We start from the raw sequence: 9,305 nt of genomic DNA on the forward strand, positions 1-9,305 counted from the left end.
TCCTTCTCACAATCTGGGACTGCTGGCTCCTAACCACTCACCTGCCTGACTACCTGATTGCCCCTGGTATTGCCCCTAACCACTCTGCATACCACCTGGATAGCCCCCTAACTGCTGCCCTGCCAGCCTGATCACCCTCTAACCACTTCCCTGCCAGCCTGATTGATGCCTAACTGCTCCCCTGCTGGCCTGATTGCCCCTAACTTTCCTCCCCTGCCGGCCTGGTTGCCTCTAACTGCCCTCCATTGCCAGCCCCATTGCCCCTAACTGCCCTCCCCTGCCAGCCTTGTCACCCCTAGCTGCCCTCCCATGCAGGCCTGATCTTCCCCACCTGCCCTCCCCTGCAGGTCTGTTCCCCCCCTAACAGCCCTCCCCTGCAGGCCTTATTGCCCTCAACTGCCCTTTCTTGCTGGCCTGATTGTCCACAACTGGCCTCCCCTGCAGGCCATCTTGTGGCAGCCATCTTGTGTCCACCTAGGGGTGGCCATCTTGTGTGTTGGAGTGATGGTCAATTTGCATATTACCACTTTATTATATAGGATTTTTTTATTTTTCCCCAAATTGGAGAAACCATGTTTTCAACTTTAATTGAGTCATTTCAAATCACATATTCAGAGATTTGTAAACATGCAGTTCAATACCACCCCCCAGGCAGGGGGAAGGGGAGGAAAGAGAATTCACTCTGATATTTATGGTTCCAAAAAAGTTGTAATATTGTGCTTGGAACACACAGAACCAGCTATTAACTTCTTGCTACTATAACAAATACTAATAGTTCAGTCCAGGTTACTGTGACCTCTGACAGATCAAGGAAGCAAGTTATATTCTCCTCTTGTGATTATAGCACATTGCCAGACACATTTGCCTTCTTAATAAATGTCCTAGTACTCTGAGTTTCCCTTTTAATTCATGTAATTTCAACAGTTTGTCAAAAAAAGAGCCAATAAACAAGTATTGAATTACATTTTGTTGGGTCTCTCAAACCCTCAAGCTCCAGCCTATGAGAACATTTTATATGTCTCCCACCCCAACCACCCGGCTACTTTTCCATACACCACAGACCACCCATAGATACAAAGCCAAGGGTGAAGATGACATGGTCTATTTGGAGCCAGTAGACAGGAGGGCGATGAGACCTGATGAAGCACTTATGGACAGAATATAGTTTACTGTGGGATTGAAGTTCTTCAATATAAAAAAGGATGCAATAATGACCAAGATAAGGAATAGGGTGTTGTTATAGAAGATGGAAAATGTTGTAGCTTCATAATCAGCAACTTCATTCATCTTCCTCAAGATTCTTTCATCTTTTTCCTTCCGAGATATCTTTCTATTATAAGCTTTAGAAAGTTTTTGAGTCACTTCTTTGGAAACAGCATCTTCACTCTTCTGTGCTACTTTGTGCTTGAGTATAAATTTCACATTTTTGTAGGCAAAGGCTATCAAATAAGTGCTTACAGAACAGCAGACTGAATAAGATCCTTATGCCATATTCGCCAATGTAACTAGATGGGGATGGCGGACACCATGAAGGTGTTCCCGAAGAAGAGTGCAGAGGACTTGGCTGAGAGGTTGCGACTGAAATGTTGAAGGAGCAGGTCCTCTTCGGACTGCTGCTTGGAGCTGCCTTTGGGAGCCATGGTGGAGCTGGAGCCGGGAGCAAGGAGAGCCAACCCTGCATGAGGCTGGGCCGGAGCCTCTGGCCAAGAATTATTTTAATAGCATTGCTGGTGTTCTAAGAGAGAAATCCAAATATCAAAGTGGAACATCTGATAAGTTAAAATATTGTCCATAATTTATCAATTATTATACCATGAAAATTCCCCCCCTTGTAAGGGCTTTGAAAGGTTAGTGTACAAAATAGGCACTTTGCCCTCAAGAAGAATAAAGGCAAATAAGATGTTAAAAAGGCTTATTGGTAGAAAATAAACTTGATGTTTTCCCATTGAAGTTATAGTCTCAAGTTATGATGAAAACATGTGATGATTGGGGGAAAACTATTTTAATGCATTTGATTCTTATTTTTTGTGTCAAAAGAATATGAATTAATTTCAAACTTGAAACCACAACTCTGGAAGATTGCCTTGAACTGAACAATACTTCTTATCATAACAAACAAACAATTAAAAAATAACTCCACTTAATTATGTGTTTTTCAGGGATAAAGGGACTGAAATAGAGTCATAATCTCCAATTTTAGGATAAAAATATATGGCAGTATCCATATCCTATATATTTGTTTATGTGAGTCTGGGCATGGATATAGATATTATCAGGCAAATCAGTGGGGATGACCAGCTAGTGAGGAAGGTTTAGAGTGTGAATCAGGACATCAGAGTAACTATTTTACCAGTTTACAATTGTGTCTTTCTTGTGTTTGAACTAATAGACTTCTGTGGGAAACCTAATCAAAGTACGCTGGATGTTCAAGGACAATAGGAGTGTGGGGGCCCTGTCCAGAGTACGCTGGATATTCAAGGCCAATCTGAGCAAGCACTCAGTGATTGTACTGTATGCACTGCACAGGTGTACCTTTCTATAACCCAAATATCGATGGCACTATTTGGCAAGAAGCCTCTTTTGTCTAACTTGGTATAAAGATGTGTTGTTGACCAGCTGGTGCACAGCTGCTTGATATGACTCCTGTATTTACTACTGTATTAGCAAGGGCTGTTTTGTGTGACTACTTTGTAAGGCTACGTTGAATAACTGTTTTCTCTAATGGCTACTTGTTAGCAATGGCTACTTAGTCTACAATACTCTCTTGTATGTCCATGACTGCACATATTATTTTCTATGTCCAATACCCAGTGTCCATGAAGGTCCAATTCCTGGCAGTGAAGGACCTGTGCTCCCGACACTACCTAAAATTATTTGGAAAATCCTTTCAGGACAGTTTGGAAACTAGAAATAATAAGAATGATATTTGTTCCTGAACACAAAATTTTAATAGAATTCAGCAGTTCTCAATTATAATGTCACAATGTTGCCTATAACATTCAAATCTAGGGAGTATCAAGGGACAAAAGAGTTTGAAACTATACCACTCAGAGTCTAGTAGGTTTAATTTATTACAAGGTTTTTCCTATGAAGCATCTTTATTTGAGCTTACTAACTTGTTTTATACCCACACACTTTCAACTCAGCAAATCTTTATAGAGTAGTATTACTATTCTTGGTGTTGGAGATGTATCAATGAATAGTATGGGTAATGATCCTTACTCTCATAGATTTTATATTTTAGCAAGGAAACAAATGTTCAACAACAAAAATAAGAAATAATGTGGGGTTTTATCAAGTGAATACCTATAGGAAGAGCATTTCAGGCAGAGTGAAAAATCTCATATAAATGTCTTAAGGTGAATACATGATTGGGCTATTGAGCAATGTGGCTAAAACAGAGTGAGAAGGAAAATAATAACAGATGAGTCAAATAGGAATGGGATAAGTAGGAGTGAGCTGATCATGAGGGATATTATCGGCCATTGCAAGGACTTAGAATGTTCCTTTAAGTAAAATGGGTTTTGAGCAGAATATGACATGATCTAACTTATTAACAGGATCACTCTGTTGTGTGGTGTACAGTGTAGGAGAACATGGATAGAAGCATTAAAATAAATCAGAAGACTATCACAGGTATCCAGGTAAAGGATGGTGGTGATTTGGACTAGGGTAAAAAAATAGAGGTGGTAAAAATGTTTTGATTCAAAATATATTTTGAATATATAGGAAATGAGATTTTATATTGGAATGTATATGAATGTGAAAAAAATAATCAAGTACAACTCAAAAGTGCATGATCTGACAACTCAAAAGTGCATGATCTGAGCAAGGGGGAAAATAGATTCACTGTAAGTTGAGATATGGAGGGTTGTGGAAGAAGTAGATTGTGAAGTTAAAAAAAGATTAAGAGTTCAGGTCTCCATGAGGTTTTAGCCTTGGAGGAAGGCAGTTGCCCCACTCTGCTGGAAGATCTTTGTTGCACCCTGTGGTGGATAACCTGAGGCTAATCAAGTCTGAGTGCCAATGGCACTGCAGGAAAAGGCAAATCTCTGTAGGCTTTATTTGCTTGATCTAATCTTGGGCCCAGGGCTAGGAAAAGCAGACCCTGGTGCTTAACTTGGTCCTTTCAAAACTCATCCAGCCCAAGCAGAGGGAGCTACAAGTTGTGGATTGCTGATAGCTCCAAACAGAGTACTCAAGGAAAGTCACAAACAGTGCCTGGCATTGTCCTGCATTAGAAATTGGGAGTTGTAGCAGATATGCCTAATACACAGACATAAACACAAACAGGGGACCAAAATGGGGAGACAAAAAACAAGCCTCAAATGAAAGAACAAGAGAATTCTCCAAAAGGAGAGCTAATGAAATGGAGATAATAAATTTATCAGACACAGAGTTCAGAATAATGATGGCAAAGATACTCAATAGCATGAGAAAATATATAGTAATTATGGAGATTTACATAGCACTAATAAAGAATAGAATGTAAGGAATACACAGCAGATTATGTGATGCTGAGGTACAGATCAGTGAATTAGAAGACAGCGTAGAAAAAAAAAATCACTCAATCAGTGAAACAAAAAGAAAAAAAAAACAATTAAAAAACGAGAGGACAGCTTAAGGAAGCTGTGGGACAACATGAAAAAATAAATAAAACTTCCTGGAAACAAATGAAAGTGAACACTCAACAACCTTAAAATCTATGGGCCATAGTGAAAATAGCCCTGAGAGAGAAGTGCATAGCACTATAGGCCTACCTCAAAGAAACAAGAAAATTTAATAATAAACTATTTAACCATACAACTTAAAGAATTAGAAAGAGAACAAGAAAAGATCAGAGTAAGTAGAAGGAAGGAAATAATAAAGATTATATCAGAAATAAATGAAAAAAAAATGACGTAGAGGACATAAAACAGAACAAAAATCAATGAAACCAAGAGCTGGTTCTTTGAAAAGATAAACAAGATTTATGTATTATTAGCCAGACACATTAAAAAACAGAGAGAGGACCCAAATAAATAAGATCATAAACTAAAGGGGTGAAGTAACAACTGGCACCATGGCAGTACAAAGGATTTGTAATAAAATACTATGAACAACTATATGCCAACAAGCTGGACAGTATGGGTGAAATTGACCAATTGCTAAATAAACACAATCTCCCAAAACTGAATCCAGAAGAAGCAAAACACCTGAATAGGCCAATAACAGCTGATGAAATAAAAGCAGTAATAAAAAAAAGAAAACACCCAGCAAACAAAAGCCCTGGTCCTGATGGATTCACAGAGGAATTTTATAATCCTTCAAAGAACAACTAACACCTATCCTACTCAAGCTATTCCAAAAAATACAAGAGGAAGGAATACTTCCAAACTCTTTTGTATTAGGTCAGCATCACTCTAATTCCAAAACCAGATAAAGACACTACAATGAAAGAGAATTACGGGTCACTATCCCACATGAACATAGATGCTAAAATCCTCAACAAAATTTTAGCAAATTGGATCCATAAATATATTAAAAATATTATACACCATGACCAAGTGGGATTTATTCTTGGGAGGCAAGGATGATGCAATATTTGCAAATCAATAAATGTAATACAGCACATAAACAAATTGAAATACAAAAATCACATTATCATATCAATAGATGCACAAAGAGCATTTGATAAACTCCAACACCCATTTTTGATAAAAACTCTCAGCAAAGTGGGAATAGAGGGATCATGTCTCAACATAATAAAAGCCATATATCACACACCTACAGCCAACATCATACTCAATAGGCAAAGACAAAAAGTGTTTCTCTTAAGGTAGGAACAAGATGACATTGTCTGCTTTTAACACCCTTATTCAACATAGTACTGCAAATAGACAAGAAGAAGAAATAAAAGGTGTCAAAACTGAAACAGAGGAAGTAAAACTCTCATTATTAGAAGATGATATGGTATTGTACATAGAAAACCCTAAAAACTGGACAAGAAAACTATGAAATTTAATAAAGGAATTCAGCAGAATACAGAATTAACACCCAGAAATTGATGGCATTTTTACACACCAATAATTAATTGTCAGAAAGAGAACCTAAACAAACAATCCCATTTACCATTGCAACAAAAAATTAAGATATTTAGGAATTAACTTAACCAATGAGGTAAAAAACCTGTACTCAGAGAACTACAGTACGTTGAAAAAAGAGGTAGAGGAAAATATAAACAAGTGGAAGAATATACCGTGTTCATGGATTAATAGAATTTACATAATTAAAATGTCCATACTATGTCCATTTTATAGATTCAATGTAATCCCTATTGTAATTCCAATGGCATATTTCACAGAACTATCACAAATATACCAAAAATTTATGTGAAACCAAAAAAGACCCCAATAGCTGCAGTGATCTTGATAAAGAAAAAGAAAGTGGAAAGGATCACAATACCAGATATCAAATTATACTACAAAGCTACTATAGTCAAAAGAGCATGGTACTGTCACAAGAACAGGCATATTGGTCAATGGAACAGAACAGAGGACTCAGAAATCAATCCAAGTCATTATGATCCATTAATATTTGACAAAGGAGGCAAGAACATACAAAGGAGTCAAGATAGTCTCTTCAATAAATGGTGTTGGGAAAATTGGACAGGTACACACACAAAAATGAAACTAGACCACCAACTTACACCATACACAAGAATAAACTCAAAATGAATAAAATACTTCAATGTCAGTCATAAAAACCATAAAAATCATAGAAGAAACCATAGGCAGCAAAATCGCAGACATCTTTCATTACAACATGTTTATGGATACATCTCCTAGGACAATGGAATTTAAGGAAATAATAAACAAATGGGACTACATCAAAATAAAGAATTTCTGCACAGCAAAAGAAACCATCAATAGAATAACAAGAAAGCTCACTGCTAAGCAATAAAAGCCAGTCTGAGAGAGACAAGTCTCACATGGTCTCACTCATATGTGTAATCTAATGAACAAAATAAACTGATGAAAAAAATAGGTCTAGAGACAGAAGCATGGAACGAACTGTGGAATCTCAGAGGGAAGGTGGGGAAGGGTTGGTGGGTGGGAAGAGATCTACCAAAGAACTTGTATGTATATATGTATAACCCATGGACAGAGACAATAGGGTAGAGAAGGCCTGGGGCTAGGGACAGTGATGGGCTAGAAGGGGTCAATGGTGAAAAAAGGGGACATATGTAATACTTTTAATAATAAAGATTCAATTTAAAAAAAAAAGGTGATGGTCCTTCTCAGAAAAAAAAAAAAAAGAATCAAGAGTTCAGTTTTGAATATGTTTAATTTTATATAGCTACTAGAGGCCCGGTTCACAAAATTCGTGCATGGGGGGTGGGGGGTTTCCCTCAGCCTGACCTGCACCCTTTCCAATCAGGGAGCCCTCAGGGGATGTCTTACTGATGGCTTATGCCCGTTCCCTGTGGTTCTCTGCTCTCTGTGGGGCCTGCCTGCTCCACACTGCGGCAACTGCCAAGCAGGCCATGCTGGGTATTGTCTGCGGCTGCACTTGCCTGCTCCTGGGTCGCCGAGGCAATGGCCAAGCAGGCCGTGCTTGGAGCTGCCTCCTCCCTGCTGTCAGAGGTGATGAGATTAATTTGCATACTCCTCCTGATTGGCTGGTGAGCGTAGCAGATATACAGTCCATTTACATGTTTCTTTTTTATTATATAGGATTATACATAAAATTAATATTGTTACTCTGATATAAGGAATCACTTCATTATGTGTTTAAATGCTTTTTTCTATAGGAATTCATAACTGAAATTAACTCAGATGCTATTGTGAACATAATATGATATATAAAAGATTGCTTTACATACAACTTTTCAAGACATATCTAGGACAAATTGCAAGGTCAGACATGTAATTTTAAACATTGAACCACTGCATTGCAATTTTTCCAATTTGGTGAAGAAAAATATATTGTAAAGATTACTTTGTGGTACTATCATAGATAATTCATAAACATTTTAAATTTAAAATGCAAATCTATACTCCTTGATCCACTGAATAAATTTTCTTATTGCTGTGGAAATTGCGTATTAAATAAGGTGTCCTGTTGAGTTTTTCGTTGTCATTGCTATAAGTTTAGAATAAGTCATCTTGGATTTTGTAACAACTGAAAAATATAATTTGACATTTTTAATATGAAGACTATAATGGTGTTTAAAGATGAACTTCAGCTCTGCTAATTCTATTAAACTACAGCGTGCCAATGAGCTATAAAGTGTAATTAATTATTTTGTCAAATTTGCTTTCTGAAGCTAGTCAATATAAATTTGAATAAATAAGAAGCCACTGACCCAGGAAACTTTGAATATTCTGAATAGAGATAAAGCAGCTATAAAGCATTGTATATGTAATCTATTTATATAGCAGAACATCCATGCCCCTGTCAGCCACCCATCCTGATTCATGGAGCATTTGCTCTTCCATTTTAAATGTTCCAATAAATGAGAAATAAATACAGTTATTTTAAAACAATATTGTTAAATTTTTATATTATATTATGCAAAAATAGGTTTAAGAAAAATAGCTTAAAATCTGAATTTTTTCTATGACATTGTTCAGTGACTTGTCACATCAAACTGCATCAAAATACTGTTATATCAAAGTAATGCAAAGTGACACATGATATTCGAACAATAGTTATGTCCCATAATGAGATGTGTCAGCATTTTTATTGGTCACTTTCAAGGAGTGCTTATTTAGTAAGGATGCTTAAAGGGGGGGAGATGTGCAGCTTAAGGTTAATTTGCATAATAATAGCCAATATTGTTTCATTTAAGCATTAGCACCCTTTGAATTAGCTATCTTGCTCCACTTATGTGCATTTTTTAGCAATACTCTAAAGGCCTGGGCCTTTCTTCTTGCTGTCCTTGCCCATATTTCATAACACACATTCAGAGGCAGGGCTGAAAATCAGCTGCACTGTGTGTCAGCCAATGTTTAAAGAAAACAACAAGCTTTAGTACCGGTCACTTGAATAGTGCAAGAATTTTGTCTTTGAATATAACTATTGTTCTAACAAGTCTCCTGAGGCCATTTGGACCTACTTTGAAAATCAGTAATTGAACTGAATAATGCTGAGAATTGGAAAATATATTTTTAATAAGGTCACAACTAAATTAAACAACCTTGAGTTAACTTAATTTTTATGACAATACTGGGTTTTCTTCTCAGGTAATGTGGACTTTGATCTGTATATTGGCCTAAGCAAATTTTAAGATCCTGTGAGACTTCAGCATAAAGCTTAAAAGT

At 37.0% G+C, this 9,305-nt stretch overlaps 1 pseudogene; it reads right to left on the minus strand.

Annotated features, from left to right (window-relative positions):
• Positions 1 to 1,043: 1,043 nt before the first annotated feature.
• Positions 1,044 to 1,640, minus strand: LOC103303141 (translocon-associated protein subunit gamma-like; annotated as a pseudogene).
• Between the last annotated feature and the right edge of the window lie 7,665 nt (positions 1,641 to 9,305).

The sequence above is a fragment of the Eptesicus fuscus genome, chromosome 1 (assembly GCF_027574615.1).
Source record: "Eptesicus fuscus isolate TK198812 chromosome 1, DD_ASM_mEF_20220401, whole genome shotgun sequence".
NCBI lineage: Eukaryota > Metazoa > Chordata > Mammalia > Chiroptera > Vespertilionidae > Eptesicus > Eptesicus fuscus.